Genomic DNA, 22109 nt, shown 5'->3' with positions numbered 1-22109 from the left:
ATACAACACGGAAGTCAAAGTATACAATGGCATTGTTAATGCAGTGTATGAACTTGCCTCCACTGACATCATCATCATCACTCACAGCCACTTTAGCCGAAGTAGGTTTAAACCCTATATTTATACTGTTCCTGTTCTCAAGTATACCTTTGAAGGGATACAAAGATCCAAGGCAAGTCCTGGGTGAATTTTACTACTGTGTGAGAGCCTAAGGTCTGGGAATCCCTGGGTTTTAAGTAATATCTCATTATTAACCCAGAGATCTGTGGCATATCTGCACAGGGCCAAATTCCCTTGTTTGTTAACATAAATACTCTGAGCATCTTTTATAGAAATTGTCATGCGTTTTCCCAGAAAAACCTACAGTTTTTCCCCAGAAAAAACTATTCATTAAAAAATTTAATTTCAAATAAAAATGCTTGTTAAAGGATTTACCTGATCATTTTGGATTATATCTTTTGTTAATACTGTGACAAAATTCAGCCACTCTTCTCATTATCTTTGATAAACTGATGGACGGGCAGGGAGAGCCTTTGAACACTCTTTTATTTTTAAATTATGTGTTTGGCATTTCTAAAGCATTTATATAATTCAATTTTACTTACATGAATTTTCATGAAAAAAAATTTGCAGTTGCCTGATAAGTATTCATGGAGACAAATTTTTAAATTTGCACAAGGAAGTAATCAGATCAGAAGCACCTATACAGTCACCTAATCAGAGAGTAAAATCAGCCCAGTGCAACTCATTAGACCCATCATAGGTCTACAACACAGTATGAATAGTGAATATACACAGACTACTCACACTCACCCAGCTAACTCTTTAAAAAGCTATACCAACATGATCTTATAAACTGTTTACTGAATAACTCAGAGAAAACTCTGACCTGTGAGTGGATGGTCTGTGACCTGTGCAAGAAGTTGAATTCAGCTGATTTACATTGCTCTGCTTTTCAGGAGCATGACATAAGTCTCAAAAAGCACAGCACAGCCCTGTTGCTATAGCAGAACAATGTATAGGGAACACCATGAACAGAGAAGACACCTGATTCATGCCTTTAGTTTGTTTCTTCTTGATATCTAAATTTTCTTTTTTAAAAAACATGATCTTCTCCTTTCTTGCTTTAAAGATCCAGATCTTGCCTCCCACAAAATACAGTAAGAACCAGTGAAACAATAGTCACAAAATGGGAAAGAGTGAAATTTAAGCAATTTACAAACACTGAGTGTTGTACTTTTTATTTTATTTTCTTTTTTACTGTTTACTGATTGCACTTTCTTGCATTTAACTGCAGTGATATATTACAGCAAGACGAGGTTTATTTGATGCTACCCTTCTGGTTAACTTCCAAGGACTCACAATATTGTGTCCTGTTACACCCAGACTCCAAAACAAGTCATCCAGCAACGGCAGAAAAAACAGCTGTGTGTCTTCTGTAATTCTAAGGTGCAATCAGGCAGAAATATTTACTGTATAAGTGAAAAGAGAGTAGAAAGGAGAAATGTCGGAGGACAAGCCCAATACAATCACTATAGATTGCTTCACACATCTTATACAGAATCACAGAACGACAGAATGATTTGGGTTGGAAGGGACCTTAAAGCTCATCTAGTTCCAACCCCCCTGCCATGGGCTGGGACACCATCCGCTCGAACATGTTACCCAAAGCCCCATCCAGCCTGGCCTTGCACACTTCCAGGGATGGGGCATCTCCATTATCTCAGCTGTTGTTTGATTTAGACTTCTAATTCACATACATTGTGCCAGAAGTCTTTAAACTCTGTGATTTATGGCCACAGACAGGGAGTTCGGGTTTGTATGAGACAACTCACACCAGACCAGGACACTAAGTATCTTAAAATAAAATACAGAAAGGGGAAGGCTCCTAAAATTTTAAAAGGACTTATTTTTAAAGCTCCATGTTGTTGCCCTATGTTTCTTCACGCTCCTGACATCTCCATTCCTGTGTCAGGTTGTTCCATCCCATCGGGTTTTTATCAAGTCCTAGCATTTTCCTCTGAAAAACACAGAGAAATTTTCTTCATCACATGGGCCTCACTGCTGGTTTTGGTCATGCTAAATGAAGACTGTGAAATGCCACCACTGTGAGATGCCAAGGTCAGTGTTTTCTCTATCAACCTGAGAGGAAACACTACATTTAATTTCATTTTTTCTTCCACACACCTCATACCAACTTGAAACACTGTTTGGAATGTTATTCTCATGGTTTAAATTGATATTTTTATTAATCTACCATCTTAAGTCCATCTTTGTAAAGATTTACAGAGGGCATCTTGAAAGCAATGAAAGTGGTATATTTAAATCCCTTTTATGCTGAAGCTCTAATACCTTTCTTTCCAAAGCAAGTAATCACTAGTTGCACAAATTGTGCTATGCACCATTAGCCTGTTGTTTTCAATACAGTACTGTTTATTCTTGTTCTAACATAACCTGTCTTTCATCATGTGTCTTCACCAGTAGACCTAGGAGGATGTATTGGCTGAGTGAGTCTTCTTCACATGACGGACTGCAGGATGGAGTCATTAAAACCAACAAGTTAAGGGTCTTGGAGGCAGCATCACTTGTTACCTTTTATCTTACCGGGAGGGAGTACCAAAAGTAAGAACCTCTTAAGTTCTCTCTCTAGTCTTGGAAAAGCATGGTGTTTGATGAGGTCTTTGTTTCACCTTTTCCCTAAGTGAGAAGGCAAATACAGAGACAACAATGCTTCTACTGCTGAATGCCTGCAAGTTGTTAAGTCTTTCGATTCATTCTCTCACTTCTCCTATGCCAAGCATATGAGTTTCAGTGACAGCTTAATTTCAACCAGTGGTGCATTTTCCTCATGCTGGAGAGATCAGCAAAGCATGGGGGAAGAAGATCTTGCTCTAGGAAAAGTCTGTGTTTAGTTATCCTGTGGTTAGTGCAGATAGTGGCGGCCAACAGGTGTGAACTCCTCGCCTACAGCTTGTACCAGCTTTCCTTTTGGATGTACCATGGTAAAAAAGGAAGGCAATGAAGCCGCTTTAGGACTCACACTGGGACCTGTGGATGAAAAGTACCACCACCTAAGGAGAGGATATTATTTGCAAGGGAAAAAAAAAAAAAAAGAAAAAAGTATAGAAAATGGTATTCCATGTTTTTCCTCTATAATAAAGCTCCCTGGAAACAAGCCAGTCCTTAGCTACCCAGAGTATTCTGTGGTATTAAAAGGTAAAAAGATTGAAAAACTTCATTTGCAATTACAAAACACACTTTTCCAAAGGATGGTACTGTCATGTCCTCATTAAATGAACTGCAAGCAACAAATGACACTAGAAGATGTATAACTTTGGCCTATTAAATACAACTGCAAGGCAACTATTTTATTATAGAAAAAAATACCTTAGCAGTAACTTTAGTAAGCTAAGCTCTACTCTGTAAAAATGCATTAAAATTGTATGTAAAAATTAATCTGAGTCCATAAAATCTTTCTGCTGCATTTAGCCTAAGACCACATTTTTAGACACAAGGAAATAAGAAATTGTGATGCTACGTAGCTGTGTGTCCTCATTATATTAAAATAAAATGTTATTTGGACCACTTGTGTTCCACTAGAGTGCTGTGTGTAAGAAAGTGTTCATGCTGATACAAACAAACAGTCCAACATCGCCTTTCATGAAATTACAGTAGCTGATTTCATCAGTTGCTACACATGGCAGAGAGAGATAACTAATTAACAGAGAATTCCCTATGAAAACATAATTCTAAAACATTTTGGCTTCAACTTTCAGCAGATGGACTGCAAGAGATACTACAGGAAAATGAATCAAGCCATTTGAGTGATGGGCCTTTTTTTTTTCCCACCATACCACAGATATTTTTGTCTCATGCTAACAAATCCGAATAAAATCTAGCGCTAATATGTTAAAAATAGTAGCCTAGTAAGGTTCAGCTGCAGTGTCCGCAGTTAACCTGATTTTTCGGGAATGCTGAGCATCAAAGCAGTTTCTACTAATTTCCTTGCAGGGAAGGAGCCACACTGAGTGCAAATGAAGGTGGGTGGAGCTGCCACCACTTAGGCGTCTGGAGAAGAAGCCGAATGAGAGAGTTCATTTAGGCCAATTGATCATATATCCAAACATTTGCAGCCAAAATCTTCAGTGAGGAAAATATTTCTTTGTTCCTGCACCACCTTTTATTTCCTATATTAAATGGACAAAGACAACATATTGCCCAGACACAACACTGGAAATCAACAGAGGTGCACTTTAACCCCCTGGTGCATGGCTTTGGACAGCCGGCCCAGGTATTGTTTGCCTTGCTCTACCTTCCTGTGGAAGCAGCCTGCCCTGCCGGGAGGTAAGGAGACTTGTGCTCTCCATAGTCCCCCACTCCACTGGGGTGTTGAGGGCTCCACCCCTCAGCAGCCAAGGAAAGACTCAAAGGGAGCTGAGTGAAAAATGCAGCCAAGACCCCTTATTCGCTCTTGCCCTAAAACGCAAAACTGAACAATCATATTTTACTTTCTTTTCCATCCAACAGAGTGTTGGGTTTTTGGTGTTAGGAACAGTCAGATGGGAGATTTCTGGAACTACAGTTGGTTCCCATATGCTGCTACCCATGGTAGTCTGGGGAAAGGTTGCAGAGCAAAGGTGAGGGGCATCCTTATGCACGGTGTTTACTCCTAGAGTATGGTCAGACAGACCTAATTCCTTTGAGTGAGAAAAGACTGGCAAACACAGGCTCTTGGATGGATGCATTCAAAGGGGTGCTTATGATTTTGAAAAGGTAATATTCTGCCTTCAGTGACCAGTTCAAAATGACTTTGATATCTCAGGGTGTCTCACATTCCTCCTGAGCTTGTTCCTGGCATACACCTGCTTCAGAAGAATTTCTTCTGCGAACATAGATCCCCATGGTTACAAGCCTACAACTAGACTGCTGCAGCTTGGTGAAGGCCCATCCATTCCTTCCTCGCTTCCACAGGCTCTTGGCACTCCTAAGTCAGTGTGGGTTGTGCAGACCTCCGATCACCCTCTTCAAGCTCACAAGGCACACCCCATGAAGATGTCTTGGGTAACACCTGGAATGCTCACAGGGGCTGAGGCTTGCACAGAATATGTTCCTTTGGCAAGCATTAACAAGATCCTTCCAAACAAGCTGCGACGAGGTGGCAGAGGACCCAGAGCTTCTGAAGTCTCCCTGAGGCCATTATGGATTTGTGTTATATTCTTACTGAATATATTTCAGTTCTACTGCCTATAGAATTAAGATAGTAATGTTTATGTTGGGGAGGAGAGTAAAAACTGTTTGGTTTTATTAAATAGTAGAAAGAATAGAATCTCAGGATCATAAATACAATGGTTATCTTGCAAGAAGTCAAGAAAGAAATACCTCACCAAATAGAGCTGGAATTTTCAATGACATATTTTATCCGCTGTGACCCCCATACAAAGATATTTCATGTAAGTAGGATTTTTGAAGGCATGTTAAATATTTTTCTTCTTTTCTTCCAGTGCAGGAAATGGAAAGGCAGATAAGCGAATCTTGTAAATGCATCTTAAAGTTTAATATATTTAGCCTTACATTTTTGTCTCAATTCAACCTGATTCGGAACTACCAGGATTTCAAAAAACAGGGGTTTTTTTTACAATTACAAGATGCCTACAAATTGCTAATCTTATCTACAGCTCAAGTTAACATAATTGTTCTAGAAGGGCGATATAAGTATGCCTCTGTGTGTGGCAGAGACCATTATACAAATGTGCTATATTGACACTAAGAAGAAAATCAAGTGAAAACATGGCTTTGTATTTTTTCTGATTTGAAGATAGGGCAGGTCCGGCCTAAATATTTTGTGTCATATATTACATATTCAACCCCTTTCTGTGGTTATATTTAACCACTTTGAGCAGCACAAAAGTACTGCAACATACTGGTCCATCAAATGGAATTTGGACAAATTTTGCAGAATGATGCAAAATGGCTACCTCCACAAGTTTGCTTCATCCCTCACTCCATCAGTTTGTCTGGCTTCTTTATAGTTTTCTGTCCTACTATATCCAAACCCCAGCCCTCCTTTTTGTTTCCAACACCTTAATTTACCTATCTCTATCTTTTCTACCCTATTTGTTGATTTAATCAGATGCAGCATATGCTTCCTGAAAATAAATCTACCCAGTGATCGATGTTTTCAGCATTTCGTTTTAGCTTAGTTTATCTTTCAGCAGACACTGCTGCACAGTAACTTTTTCAGAGATGCCCAGGAACACTTGCCCTTGCAGACAATTCATTGCCACCATAGAGTGGAAATGGGGAGATGAAGCTTCCTTGTTTTCTGCAGTGATGGAGAGAAATCATATGAGAAGCCATGGTGTTGAATGGCACTGTCTTTTGTAACCTCAGCCACATGAAGACTAGTACACATCACATGGTATTTTAGAAATGATCACATAACTAGAGGCAACCTCAAGCTCACTGATAACAATAGCACTTTGTAAACATTTTTGAAGACTATGTAGAGAATAGCTGGGAATGTGGTCATTAATACTTAAAATGTGTGCATGTATCTTCAGTTCTGAGCATCATATGCAATTTCAGCAAATTCTAACTAGACAGACATAAACAGCATCTTCGTGGTTTTCTGTTTAGGAAGAGTATGGACAGACGAGAGTTGGTGTGGGTGCTCATTATATTATTGTACCCATTTTTGTTAGTTTTAACAGATCTGTGTTAAAATATCAGATAAAAATACATTTACACAAATGAATAAAAGCTGTAGTTTGAAGAAGACACATATTTTTTACCGACAACAGGGATGTGTGGAGTGCTTATTTGAACTTAGAAAGGCAGTTCAGCTTCAATTTTGGTATCACAAGAAATGGTGCTTCATAGCACTGGAAAGAGAAAAGGCTTCTTACACAGGTGAAGCGTGTACCAACTCAAAGGGGACTTTTCCTTCAGGTGTTGTTACTGGCTTCATAATGTGGTTTTGCTGGGCTTGATGCCTGTGCTGTTCATAACACCTTTCTGTTTTTAATTGCATCTGTGTGGGGAAGAGGTGGAAGAGAAAACTGCTTGGAGGAGTTGCTTTTTTTCAGGTAAAGAATAGTTGATTATTTCTTGGCCTGTTTGGTTATTTGCTTTGTCTTAGTCTGTGATAAAATTCAAGTGTTATGATCATGTTATGTGGTAGTTGTCTGCTAGGGATCTAGTCCTGCAAGTGTATTTACTACTCACATTCACTCTTGCACCAGCAGTTCAGTACTACCAGAGTGCACCAAATTTTTCTGTAAGATACAATATGGAGTGTTTAAATAAGCCATCTGTTGAAACCACCAAGGAAAGGCTTTTCTTCCTTTTTGTGTCTCCCACCATCCGTTTCCAATTTGACTCGTAGTTGGAGACCCAGCTGTACCAGCGTGCCTGTGTTGCACACCCCCCATCACCCTGTCCTTGGTCCCACACACAACATACCTGTAGCCCAGGTTAGCCCTGAGGGCTCACGTCAGAGCAACGTGGCAAGAGCTCTCAGTCTGAGTACCAAATGGATGTATAAAGGTATACATGAGGTTCATCTTCCCATATTGTTTGAGATTAAGAAGACTAACTCTAGATGGTGAATTTCAGCAGCATAACCCTTCCTCCTAAACATTTATATCGCTCCTATGAGCTTTACCTGCTTGATAATCTGCGCAAGAGTTTACTTGTTAACAGTTCCCTAGAACTGTGGTTACATAAATAACAGAATATGATACAGCAGCCACATGATGATATTTTAAAAGCTTAGAAATAAAAATGTCATGGAAGAGGAAGCACCTTTTACTGATTTTAGACTCTCTTCCCCAGCTGCAAGTGAAATAGGGCATTTTTCTGAGCTTCTTTTTATGTACTGTTTTACAGGCTTCTGTATTCTAGAAGAGGTTTTTCTGAAAGCTTGGGTCCGCTCCAGCAGGGACATAGACATGTACTTGGCCATGAGGTCTGTGGGAGGTCAGTTTTCATGTATGAAACATCACAACCATTTACACATGCTAACACAGAAAACTGTAGGTGCTTGAAGAGTTAAGACAGACGCTGAGAAGATCCAAATCAGTCTTTAGCATCCCAGGGCCACCTGTGCAGCACTGTCCCAAGGCTACCCCGAAGCTCAGGGCAGCTGTGGTACCTAAGGGTTATTTTAAGAAATGCATTTCTTAGAGAGGTAATGGAAGTATATGTAATGAGATTCTTCCAAATACTTTTTCAAAGGAAAGTTACACCCATGCCCACCACGAGGAAAGAAACCTTGGTTAAAGCTTTATGTACCCTTAATGCATCCTGCAACCAGCATCATTCTTGAGGTCTCATTCTTTCTTCATTTATCCAAAACTGACTGAGTGTTGGATGCAAGCACAGCATAGTTTCAGAACTTGGATATCAACTACCTTGCCTTTGGGTAAATTGGTAATCTGTCCAGTTTCATGTTTATCTGAAGTTCCTTAGTAGTCTAGTCTGCCCTCTGGGAATCAGCTGAGTTTGTTACTTGATCTTCAAGCAACAAAGGTCTGGCCAGAGTATGTACATGAGTTTTTGATAGGAAAAGAGATTTCTGGAGAAGAATAAAACATAGGATGTTGCTGGGGCAGGAAAAGGGTGGAAGAACTGTAAAGCAGAAGTGAAAGAGGAAGGAACACCAAGGGAGAGGATGAAAGAGATAAATGAAATCTGGAGGAAGGGAAAACAAATTGAACTCTAAGTCTAGGTCTAGAATATGGCAAGAGTAATCCACTCTATAGTGGATTACTGGATTATAGTACACTGGCCCAGCACAGCTTGTCTCCACAGGACACAGCACAGAAGGTGTCCTCAAAGGGTCTTGAGTGGGATGAATCTATCACTACAGAAAATATTTAAACTCAGAGCTTCACCCTTTAGCCCCCTCACCTTCATGTTCATTAAATTTCCAGTTCATTCCAAATCAGGACCATTATCCCTTGCCATCCTCCACCCTCACGAGCACCACTGAAGTGGAGGCAAGGAAGAGCTCAGTGGTTTGATCAAAGAGTGACATCAAACAGATGTCAAAAAGTGTGACATACGTGGAACCATCTTCAGCCCATCAAAGAATGAGGCTGTGGGAAGCTGATTCCTGTGTCCATTCGTGGGTGCATTTTATCATTTGATGGCGATTCCACCCCAACCCTGTGCAAATGGCTCTGGAAGCCAAACACAAATGCTGCGTGAAGGGAAATGAATTTATTTTGACCTTTACTGAAAATGTGCTGTGAAACAAAGCACTTAAGCATTTAGAGTCTGTTACATCTTCACATTATACACGTCCATGTTGATGGGGAAAGTGCTAACCAACCGAAGTTACAGTCAAGAGCTGGAGTGTGTAAAACTCTTCAGGGGAATATATTATATCCCCAGTTCAGCCTCTGCAGCTTTTCTCAACCTGTGCAGCCCAGGGTCTGGAAACCAGGGGGGAAGGAGATCCCTAGCCAGAGAGGGAGGGCAGTCATCCATAGGGTGACCTTCAGGATCTTCCTAAAGCCTCGCTGGAATGAACGGGAAAAAAGGCAGCGGGAAGGAGGGCATCTCCCGCCATTATCACCCAGCGTGCTGCCCCTCCGCGACGGTGGCCCGGGAAGACAATGAAGCGAGGGTGTCCTACCGCCATCCCCCCTGTCAGCAGGGCGGTTTCCCCCCTCCCTTCCACCACAAACTCCCCTCTGCGGCGCCCGCACGGGCGGGCACCTGCGGAGAGGGGCAGCGGGGGGGGGGGGGGGGGGGGGGGCGCTCCCGGCCCTCCGAGACCGGCCGGCTCCGGCTGCCCGCCTCCTCCCCGGCCTGGGTGCCCGTGTCAGAGAGTTGAGATGTTAACTACAGCAAAACGCAAGGCTTAAAGTCCCTGATGCATGATGAATGGGTGCTGGGCCAGCATCTTAAAATCTATGCTTTTGCTTCTCCTTAAACACTTTAAATTGACAGCGCAATAGATCAAACACTTTTACAGAAAGGAGAAGCTTTGGCAATTTAATTTGACCAAGTGCACACTTCTCCGTATCCCGGTCCCCTGTCCGTCCGCCCTGCCCCCCGCCCCCCCCCGCGATTACCCCTTCCCCCGGGCGAGCGGGGCCGGGAGGGAGGACAGGGCAGCCCCGGGGGCGGCGCGGGGTGTCGGGGCCCCGCGGCTCCCGCCGGCCGATCGGCCGCCATCCCTCCCTCCCTCCCCTTTCCCCTTACTTCCCTTCCCTCCCCCGCCTCTCCTCCGGGTGGAGAAGTTGGCGCGCTGCCCATTCAGGCATTCAGCGTCAGCTCCTCAGGGATCAGCAAGCAAAGTCACAGTCTGCACAAACAGAGCTTTCAAATTCATAAAATTCATAGGATTTTTCACAAATGAATGAACACAATTTTCTACCAATTTCCTCATTATGCAAATATGCAAAATATCAAATTTAGGCCAATTAGGGTCCTCCACAGTCCCAAATTCACCCGTTTAAGCCATAATTGCAGAAACTATCAAATAATTACGGTCGCTAATTGGAAATATTTGTGACAGATACAACAAATTCTTGCACAAATTACATTTCATTCTAGGAACCACTGCGCGCCACTGAAATTTTATCGAAGTCTAATTTAACTTACATAATGAGTTGAATTGAGTACTTGTTATCAAATTTGAGCAATTCATAGCCCCGTAATGTGGAATGATCAAATAAATTAAAAGGGAATTTATTCAATATTTTGTTGCGATCCTTTTTTTTCGAAACCATTGCTATTTTGTAGGGAATTTCCTTCCCCTGCTCCGGCTGCCCGAGGTGGGTGACATGTGTCATAAAAACCCCAGCAGCAGCCGGAGAAGCAGCAGCAGCAGCAGCCAAGTGTCCTGAGAGCTGACAGAAGATAAAGGGCAACATTTCCAGTTATAGCTTCTTCCCCCGCACCATCACTCTTCCTGCAGATGGAGGGAGCGGGATCGTAAAATGCACGCTCTTACTTTGAAAAATACCTTCGGCTCCTGCATCATTTCATTTCTCCCCCCCTCCCCCACCCCACCCCCCCGCCACACCCCCCCTTTTTTTTTAAGATAACGCTTCCGGGTGACAGGAGCAGAGGGGTGAGCCCGGCGCGGCCCGGCCGTGCCCGCGGGGTGCCCCTCGCCCCCCCTGCGGCCGCGGCCGGCGGGAGCCGCTCGCCGGGCTGGGGCGAGCTGGGGGCTCCGTGCGGAGAGCCGGGCGCCCCGCAGGCACTGGTCTGGGCCCGCCGGCCCAGCGCGGGGAGCGGGCAGCGCCTGCCGGGGCGGGTGCGTGTGCCTGGCCCTCCCGCTTCCCCCCACACGTGCGCGGGAGCACGCCTGGGGGTGCCCGCGGCGCCCGGCCGGCTGGGGAGCGGAGCCCCGGCGCGGCGGTGCCAGCGCACCGCTTTGTGTTAGTGGAGCATTATATAGCCGCGGCTGGGAGTCGGGGGGCTTCGGGTGGAAGGACCGCGTAAGATGCAAACTAATGCTATGCATTTGTACACAATAACTCGGTATAACAGATAATTATTAAATACATACTTTGGGTTTGCGTGTAAGACATTATATACAACCTATATTTATATCTATACCCCTTGAGTTACCCTCCAAGAAGAAGGTCAGCTCCCTGGACATGAACATTTATTTTCTTTCTCACAGCATACACACACACGCACACATTTTTTAACTGCCTGTGGCCTCGTTGGCGGATTATAAATGTCTCCTTCTCGCTGTGATTTGTTTAATCCGTGGAAATGGTGCTGGTCCTATGTAAACAAGCCAAGTGCGGAATGAAGGCAGTCACCCATGCGTGGCCAGCCTGCCTATTTGTCAGAAAACCTTCATAATACTGAGCCGGGGCTGGGCAAGGATGTGATGTCTCCATTTTTGCCAGGAAAGGGCACGAGGAAGACAAAGCGAGGCAGAACGCCGTGTAACCTTTCGGGAGAGCGGTGCGGCGCTCCCGCCTGCCGCGGCCGGGGCCGGGGCCGAGGCCGGGCCGGGCCGCCGCGCCGCTGCCGCCGCCCGCCCCCGGAAGGCGAACCGGCGCTCGGGAGGCAGTGCAATAACACCCTTATAGCATACGAGCATCCAGACTATTCATCCCGTGCAAAATCACACACCAAGCCAAGGCGCGGAGCCGTTGTCTTTCAGGTTTTCCCTTTTCTTTTGGTTACTTGTTCTCTTTTTTGCTTTCCCATTTTTCTTTCTTTTTTTTTTTCTCTTTTTTAAGTATAGGGTGAGCGTGGGTAGAAAGGTGACATCCTCTTCGTGTCCTTTGCTCCAGCTCCTACCGTCTCTTTATTCCCCACGAACCTGTAAAGACGGGTTTGTTTGAGGGTTTTATTCTTTTCTTTGGGGTGTGGGGGAGGAAAAATATTTCTTTCTGTTAATATTTATTAATCTAAAATGTCGCTGTGATTAAGCAAAACCTTAATTGTTCTCAAAGTCGTTATGAGAACTTATTGTGTCCACCAGGTTATTTATTTATTTACATTTTACTTGAGGAAAAGAGCCTGTGCACCTAATCAGACACTTTATAACAAAAGCAGTAATTACTTCCTGTAATTATCATGCCCCTTGTTTATTAAAAAAAAAAATGAGAAAATGTCGAGTATTAAAACGTGAAAGCAGCTATTAATCAAACCTTTACACCTTCTTTAACTCAGGCGTGATGGTGGGTGTTATCATAAATCTACTCTGATAGTAACACAAGAATAATGAGTTCAGTAATGATACCGATGATGGATAATGATTTTAACCAACAAGAATGGTGTAGATTTATTGCTAATAATGTGGTACAGGAACCTCTTCATTAAAATTACCTATATGTACTCCTCACTGTTGAAAGGAGATTACAAAGAGTAGTTTTGTGCATTACCACAGCCCCACGCAGCCGCCGGAGAGAGGCTGCGGGCAGCGCAGAGGCCCTGACCCCGCGCCCGGCCGCGCCGCCGGGACCCGCGGGCCCGGGGCGCCCCTGTCCGGCTGTGCGGCGGGTCGGCGGCTGCCGGAGGCGGGCCGGGGGGCTCGGCGGGAGGGGAGCGCCCAACTCCCCCAGCCAGGTCCGGCTGCCGCGGGGTGAGGCGAGGACAAGAACCCCTCCCGCGCCCGCGTTTCTTGGTGCTGGCCAGCTTCGGGGCAGGCTGCGAGCGACCTTCCCGAGTGGCCGCGCGGGGAAGAGCCGGCAGAGGGGATGCTGGAAGACAAGCTGCCCCGGCCCGAGCCGTGGGCGAGGCCGCGCATCCGGGCGGAGCGGGCTCCGCACCCGCCTGGGCGCAGCGCCGGCCTCCCTGCCCGCACCCGCACCCGGCCCCGCGCCGCGCTCTGCCTGCCGCTCCGCTTCCGCAACGGCGCGGGGGACTCGGCCCCGCGAGCCCTCCTGCCGCCCAGCCGCGGCGCGTACGTGCCCACTCCTATGTACTCCTCCGGCTCTCCCAAAACACCCGGTCCAAGGCCCCCGTACCGTCGAAGGGCGCGCCGCGGCTCTACGTGCCGTGTCCTGCCTCTGGTTTGTTGGCAATAAGGAATTTTCAATGGTAAAACGCTAATAAAATTGATTCAGGTAAGATGAGCTTAATAAAATAGTGACATAATTACAGTTTGTACATAATAATACATCTGCAGTATTGTAACCTTGGCTGTGAGTTATGAAATCGGTGTATAGGCCAATTAGCTACATAGAGTTTTTTTAACTAAGACACTATAACACTGGTTTTAAATGTCCTAATTAGTAACTTGCTCATTAATTAACTTTCTGATTAATTGTGTAGCAATCTAATTTGTAGATGAGGCACTTAAACAGTGATACCTTGTAACTCTTTCGTCTTTAAAATTCGTAATTAAAATACAGTTTTGCAACCAGTCTGCCCGCAGGTTCGGAGGGAGCTGCCCTGCCAGGCGGGTAGGCGATTTTGGACCACTTCGTTCAAAGTTTGATCCCTCTGGGTGATGCTGCGGAGCTGTTTCCGCTCTCCGGGGGCGGGGGGACAGCTTCACAACCGTGGTGTGGCGCCGGGCCGTTTCCGAAGGTGGTCTCGGCTCGGTATCTCCTCCCCCGAGTCGCCTTTCTCCCCTCGCAGGCGGATCCGCGACGGCTTGCGGAGCGGTTTCTCCCCCTTCCCCACCCCCATGCCCGCTGGCATCTGATCCGCGAGAGGTGATTTAATGCGCCGGACCAGGGGATAATGGCAGGAGTACATTTAAATCACTGCCTGGCCGCTATTGTAATACCCCGTGGCGGTGCCATTAGCATCAGAAAGCCAGGCACTGTCATGAATCGCTGTTTTCCACCAGAGCCATTGTGGCCCGGGTTTGTCTCCGGTCCCAACCTGCAAAAGCCTTTAGCCCTTATGGCAGATCATTCTCTAAGTGAATAGAGATGAAGGCAGGGATATTAAGTGACTCTATAAAACATCCCGGACACAATTGTGTGATTGATGGAGGACAAAGTGGGAACAGCAGGACACGGGATCCTGGGAGAAGCAGCCCTGTCAGTGCGAGAAACCCATCTCTGGAAACAGCTTCTCCTGGTGGAGTTTGCAGTCTATTTGTATGAGTAATCAGCTGATACCCCTCTCTGTCAGCCGTGTTTACTCACTGATTTTCTCAACAAGACAACCATTGACACTGGATGGATGGGGCTAATCTGGCGCAGAACTGGCGGCTTTGCAGAGGCTACAGGTCGAAAATAGAGCGCCGTGCCAGCTTCACCTCGCCTAATCTAGCGGCTAATATTTATTAGAGCCAATTTAGACCGCGCTCCCCAAAGAGCAAGGAAAGGCCCGGGTGCAATTAATAACACAAGCAACAACAATCGCTAGGCACATCCCCAAGTAAAGGACGGAAAGAAATACGGCAGAGGGGGCGGCCACGGGCAGCCCGCCCAAACAGGGATCCGGGCGCCTCTAGGAAAAAAAACAACCACCAAACCCAACAAACCACAACCCAACCAAAAAAAAAAAAAACAGAAGGAGAGAGGCGAGACGGCCGTGAGGCCCTCCTCTCCCGCGGCGGGGTCTCGGCGCTCCGCGGCGCGCGGAGCCAGCGCGGCAGCAGCGGGTCCGTGGGGAGCGGAGAGGGGAGCGGAGCGGCGCCCCTCGGCTGGCGGCGGGCAGCTGGGAGCGCGGGCGGCCCGTGCCCGTATCCCTGCTCGCCTGGCCCCGACCCCCTCTCTCCCGAGCCGGCGGCAGCTCCTTGCTAATTGCTCGGCTCCCTTCATGCACACATCTCCACTAATTTCCATTTCTCATTCTGCGGGTAGGTGGGAGGCGGCTCGGGGAATACGGCACCTTCTCTTAGCTACCGCATGAATACGGTTTGTGGTGTCCATCAAGTCCTCCCTGTAAAGGTGGTTTGGTAAATTAGCAGCTTCGCTGTATAATCAGGCATGCGGCACAGAGGCCAGTGAGCTCTCCCGTTTAACCAGGTGAGATTTCATCATCTAATGGGCTGGGAGGTGTGACAGAGATGCTAAGTTAGCAATTAAACTTCACAAATATCATTCGATTGCAATTTTAGGTCAGCGCCAGGTTATTACTGGAGAAGGGGAAAAAACCTCCAGAAACGGGAGCAACGGGGAAACATCTAATCTTTTTAAACAAATGAAGTAACATGGCTCCAATTTTAATGGTGGGTTTCTTAATCATTTTATTGTCTGGTATATTTCTAGGCGCGTGTATCTGTTAGCCCGCGTTATTTCCTCACAAAGACAGAAGGACGTTCATAAACACATCCCACTAATATCTCTAAGGGGGTACACGCATGTTTATATTCCGAAGATAATCCACTGGACAATATTTTAAAACCCTTTTAAACGCTGAACTTACTCAAACCTTACGTAACGTGCAAGGCGGGGGGGGGGGGGAGGCGGGGGGAACGGACACACGACGAGAGCTCTGGAAAAAATTGAAACAGTTGAAATAATGTAATGGTGAAAATAAATACGAAGGGAAAACATTTGCACAAAAGGTTACTTCAATCGTGCCTTTGAACAACGCAGTCTCAGGGTGGAGTTCGCTGCCTGGCTGTTGAAGACCCACGCTCCTGTCTCCGGTACTTCTGCAAAGCGGTGGAAACCTACTGTTTTTACCTCTTCTAAACAGAATTCTGTTAATGATGAGAGACACCATCCAGGGCGCAGGGCTCGCCTCCAGCTCGGTGTCCCCTAGGAAAGAATGCCAAAGGGTACACTTGGAGACCACTGCCTCTTTATTTTATTATTTTTCGTAAGTCCCAGGATGTTTGATAACAGTTAAAGACCCAAACCGAAACATAACCGAAAAATATTAGTTTATTCCTGACCAAGGGACGTAGGTAAAGAATTTTCATTAATTTGATAGTGTATAAGCACTTAAGGTACTTGATGATTTATTGCATCAAGTAGAATCAGGGCATCCAACAGCTACTTATTTAATCCCTATTCACACGATTAAAAATGAAATGAACCTTTTTTTTTTTCTCTCTTCTTCTCCTCCAATTTGAGCAGCAAGCCTTACGCTACGAAGAAGAGAAGCGAACAGCTCTTCAGGTATAAATCTTCCCATTTGCTAATTGACTTACTGCGAGTCCCCTGAACGCCACTGAACTGTAAACACTGTTTTTAATGGACAGTAATGGCACCGTGTGATTTTTAGCCATTGTTCCAAAATGACTACCGTGTTTATGACTGCCATAAACAGGAATTAAGGGTTATGAAAGTCTTCAGTAATGAGGACTCCGGCACTTTATAGCCTTTCTCTCCCTGCCGCCCTCCCCCTTCCCTCGAAGGCGGAGAGGACCGCCGCGGGAGCCGCCGCCCAGCAGTTTGCGGGGGGCGAGAGGCTGCGGGCGCCCGGCCCGGCCCCGCTGCTCCTCCGCAGGCGAGCGGCTCAAGGAGAGTTTCCCGCAGCCCCGGCGCGGATCTCCGAGGGGTCCCCGGCTGGAGCCGGCACGTTTCTCTTTGCATTAGCAAAGCCCAAAGTCATCCAGTTTGCGCTAATCACCACAATTAGTCCTGAATTTATCACCGGACTCTGACAGACGTTCCTTGTAACTCTCTTTTATTTCCAACAGCCCTAATCAGCAGCTCTCATTACAAACGCTGATTTAAACTGCAAATTATCCAGCAGTGGCCCTGTTCCCGTCTACCAGCAGCTCGTTCAATATCAATTAAGGCCAAGCGGCAAAGTCTGCAGCCTTAGAGAGCTTCCAACTGCCTGATAGTGGCACTTAGTTTGGAAAACTAGGAAAATACTAATAATCAACATCGGAGGGAAAGAGGAGGCGACCGAGCAGAGGCGCCGGGCACCCCGGGACTGGCCGGGCGCAGCCGCCGCCGCCCGAGCCGCCCCCCACCCTCTGGTCCCCGCCGCCGTGTCGACGAGGTTGCTCGGGACGGCGAAATGTATTAGATAAGGTAATATCTTGGTCTCATTGAAGTCGGTTTTCGAAATAATGAATCGTATAACGCATTAAAAACCCTCTGCAATCCAACACATTGGGTCGTTCCGGTATCCGTTTCCAATTAGCGCTTAGGGCTTTTTTTATTTGACCCCTTCCACTAAATAAAATGGAAGCTAATGACAGTTGATTTTATTTATTTATTTCGTCAAATTGAATTTACCCATCAGTGCAAACACGCGCTGGTATTGTCTTTCTTCACAGGGTTACTGAATGCCCAGGAAGAATTAGAAACCGGAGAGGAAGAAGAGGAGGAGAAAAAGAAAAAGAAAGGGAAGGAGGGAGCCTGTCCTGGAGCAATCCTACCTGCAGTGTGGGGCTGGCAGCCTGCAAAGCCGGGCGTGGGGTGTTGAACCTGTGGATAAATCCTTACTCCCCAAGTAGAGCAGTCAAAGGACCACATCGGATAAGCCTCACATTCTCATCCCCTTTTCCCACGGTAGACGTACAGACATGTATAAATAAAAACAAGTAAAGCCTTTTTTTCTGCATCCAGGTTTGAAAAGTAAGAAGGCTGCCATGAACCTGGCAAAGAACTGCTTCCCAATACAGAATATGTGGTAGGAGTTAGTCACCCTTCTACCCCCAAGTCCTGCTTCGGTAGGTACCTATCCTTAATTAGCATTTGGTTTCATGCTGGGCTTCAAAGAAGAAGTCAGAAAAATTGTTCTCTGCGCAGCTCAACTGCATGTTTTGTTGAAAAACACAGCATACATCATGACTTTGGCCTTTTGTTTCCCACTGCACCCACACAACAGAGCTACACGATGCTATGTCTCAGCTGGGATCCAGCCTCTTCTCCTAGCAGGGTAATTCACATCAGGCACGAGGTCTGTCCTGATGAGTGGAGGTTGCACAGGACACCAGAGTGCTAGTAGTGTAAGAGGCCTTGAGCAGAAAATGTATAAGCCTCTGGTTAAATGGGTGGACCAGGACTGGACATGAGACTTTCCATGGGTTATTTGCTCATGTGTTATATCTTCCTTCTGCTGTAGCAATTTATTGGCAGTTGGAAACTGGAATAGAGAGTAAACAAAGGCCCAGTGTCAGTCTAGGGTGTAACAGACTAGAAAAAGCTGAGAAGAGTTTCCAAGCAGGTACACATAATAAGTGAGGGAACTAGAAGTAAATGCAAGGCTAAAGTAGGCCTTGCAGTGTCATGGTACTTTTTATCTGCAAATTTGTTCTAATCAGTAAAATGGTTGATTAGATATTCTTCATCATCATTACTGCGTTTGTTTTCTCTAAAGGCACATGTCTCTCCCTCCTATAAAAAGCCCCCAGGAGTAGAAACAGGACACAAGAGGTCCTCTGTGGACCTCTGACTTACTGCTACAGCAGTGGAGATGCTGGTTACAAGGACAGCCATCTTCTCTTTCTGCTGATGTTACAGCTCCCTTGGATAGGTAAAGCAGGTATTGTGAGAACAAATCTATAGGTGCTGGGGTCGAGCCATTGTTGTTTGTCATCTGTCTACTCGCAGACGTATACACTCTCTGCATGTATACACGTGCACACTGGTCTTTCTCATTCTTCTCTAAATTCAGTGCACATTTGCTTTGAGCTGACACCACGCAGAAGATTTCTTCCTGTCTTAACAGTGTGAAAGGCAGCTAATGTACAAAGGCATGCCTTGTAGTAATTGCACAAGGAGACTTCCAGAAAAAAGTAGATGGGTTTTGGTACTGCTTCCCCTCTTTAAGAGCTGGAAAGGGGATGCTATGCCTAGCCCTGAGCACCTTGCAAGGGAGGAGATGACTAAGCTTCTGGATTAATCCATTCCCCGCGCCACCCCCTTCAGCATTATTGATTGGTCAGGAGTAAAACTGACCAAAAGGGGATGAGGGTGGGAGGGAAACACTTCTAAAATGTGACTTCATCTTCTCAAGCTGCTTGGACATTTTTTATTCCTTAGGTCACACAGAAGGTTGCTGTAACTTTCCCCTCACTTTTGCTCTTTCAGCTGTGCCCTGACTGCCGCCTTATAACAAATCTGAGCTCTTCCTTCATCCTCAAGGTCCTTTAATGCCCTATTGTTATCTTAGTTCTCATCTTTGCACTGAGACACAGATATTTCCCTGAATAGCCAGTGGTGCCAGTTTTCATTAGTCACTTCTTAGATTTTAAAGGAAGCATCTCTGTGCTCTCTTGGGCTTCCCCATGTGCCCCAGTCATCTGCAAAGCCTTCTCCAACTCTCCTCGATCCCCTCAGTGTTTCTCTCTCATCAGGAAAACCGGGCAGTGTTTAGGAGTCTGATGCGCTAACCCCATTCCAGCCAGAAAGATGCCAGTCGGTCTTCTTGACTCCCTGCATTTCCCCAGCTCTATCTGTATGGAGCTGTGTCCTGTGTCATACCCTTGAAGTCTTGCAGTTTGGGTCTGAGGCCACCTCTTGGCCAGTGGTTGCACAGTACTGAGTGCAACAGGGGTCTTTATGTCAGGGGCTTTTAGGCACAATAATAAATCAAATAGTGATAGAAGTTCAGATTTCAAAGTGTTTAAAGAATAATTTTAAAAGTTAAAATTCCCTTTCATGTAAAATGTTGCTTTCCTCCGTTTTCATGTCAATATGCAAAAAACATAATCCTGAAGATAATCCACTTCTAACCACTTCTAATCCTTTCTTGAGGACTACTTTCAATTGCTGGATCTGTGCAAACCTTGGATTACCTTGCCACTAATCCATCCCATTGTTAAGGATCATCAGTTTTACGCCTATATTGATCCCAGGGGCTGACTTGACTTCAACAGGAACTATGCACCTGCAGGTAAAAGCAGACTGCCTCCTTTAGAGGCTTACTATCCCAATACAGTAGCCAGCGCAAAAGCTACTTAAGCAGACTGAGTAACAAAACAGTTTTTTTATTACAGAGCAACATAAATTGCAGCTTTCTTTAGTTGTTCAGAACTGGTTTAGTACAATATCAGCATAAATTCTATACATTCAAGGCTAACCTCATACAGGGAAGTATCAAGCCATTACTTCAATGTTTCAGCTTTTTTACTGTTTTCTTTTGAGTAAAAGCAGCCAGGAATCTGACTGGCCTTGCTCAGCAGTGTTAAGTCAAAGGCTCCAAAACATTTCAGAGAATTTTGACTTGAATACAGAAATCAGTGGTCTAACGTGAAACCTGGTCTATCAGGGGTTCTGTTGAAGCTGGGATTCTTCACTGAACTTAGCAGTTAAGAATCTAACCTATTATATTCTTAGGTTAGGTTATATTATTGGGAGTTTTTCCCTTTTATTTTAAATGCAAAATTTTACCTAAGTTAAATGTGTAAAAGGAAAATTATTTCAAGCAATTGATCCCAACTTAAAAACAAATCCAGATTTGAAACTCAGTAAATATTTTGTTTTCATGCATAATCAGTCATTATGCAGTTTTTTCATACAGATTTTCCTTGTGCTTCCTGCAGCAGTACTTTTCCCTATATCTATTTTTTCTACAACTGTTTCATAGAATTCTAGGAATTCCTGTCATGCACAGAATTAATTTCTCCCTGAAGATATCGTAGATGCATCTCTTCATCGGGCTGAATTAAACCCACCGTATTTAATAAGAACAAAGAGAAGTTAATTTCAACTTCTGTTCTACATCATTGTTTTAGGTCAAAGTAAAAGTGGAGCTTAGGCTGGAGCTTTTAATAGGTGTTTTTTGGTTTATCTTTGTTTTGGATATGCTGAATTCCACACATCCAGACCCTGATTTTGCACTCCCATTTTAGGTATGTGTGATATCAGAATTAGGTCCATGGCATGTACAAAATTGCTTTATGCAATCCATGTACAGTAGGACACAGCAGAAGTAATCAGAGGAAACAAGAAACAAATACCATTTCTAGTTATTCTGATGTGGAGTGTGGTATTTAGAATTTAAGATTTATGTTGTACCATCCAACGATGTATTTGTTTTGCCTTTAGCTATTATGGTTCTCCTTGTGAGCTCACCTTCTCTGATGAAGCATCTCTGTGGACATAAATTAAAAGCTTTTAGATTTGCGCCAATGAAACCAAGATCAGAATTTGACATTAACTTTTAGTCACCTAGTTTAAAATTGTTTCATTACAGTATTTTATTAATTCAGTAAAAGCAGACCCTTCTTCTACAGTGTTAATTGGAAAAATTAGACCTTTTAGATTTGTTTTGTGAATCTTTCTGAACTTGAAAAGAAACACAGATTCTGTCCACTGCCTGCAGACAGGCAATCAATCAGTGAGCACACTTGCAGTTCCAGCTCAGCTCCTACTTACAATGAGTAGAAACCTGTTACAATAACCTCAGTCACCACCATACAAATAGGATCAAGCTATTGGGACCAGTGGAAATTAAAAACCCAACCAACAAAAAGAAAAATCTCTCTACACAAGATAACAAAATGTTAACTAAATACAATTGCAGTGGTCACAAACACTGATTGTTCTTAACATAACTATACCCATCCTTATAAGACTCCAGCAAGCATATATTAAATTTTTGCTTAACACTGTATCATTTCATAGTAGAAAGATACTCATTCTTGACATTTTCCAATAAAATTCCTCAGCTATTTTATAAGAAGCTGACATTCTAACAAAAGCTCACATCTATTATTTATTAGGATTATTCTTGTCCTTGGGTCTTTTACTTTCTTAAGCTACTGTTTTACTCATAATCTTGCTGTTGTTCAATGTCCAGTTTGTTTG

Source organism: Falco rusticolus, chromosome Z (assembly GCF_015220075.1).
Source record: "Falco rusticolus isolate bFalRus1 chromosome Z, bFalRus1.pri, whole genome shotgun sequence".
In the NCBI taxonomy this organism is placed as follows: domain Eukaryota; kingdom Metazoa; phylum Chordata; class Aves; order Falconiformes; family Falconidae; genus Falco; species Falco rusticolus.
Note: the sequence above shows the minus strand (reverse complement) of the source record.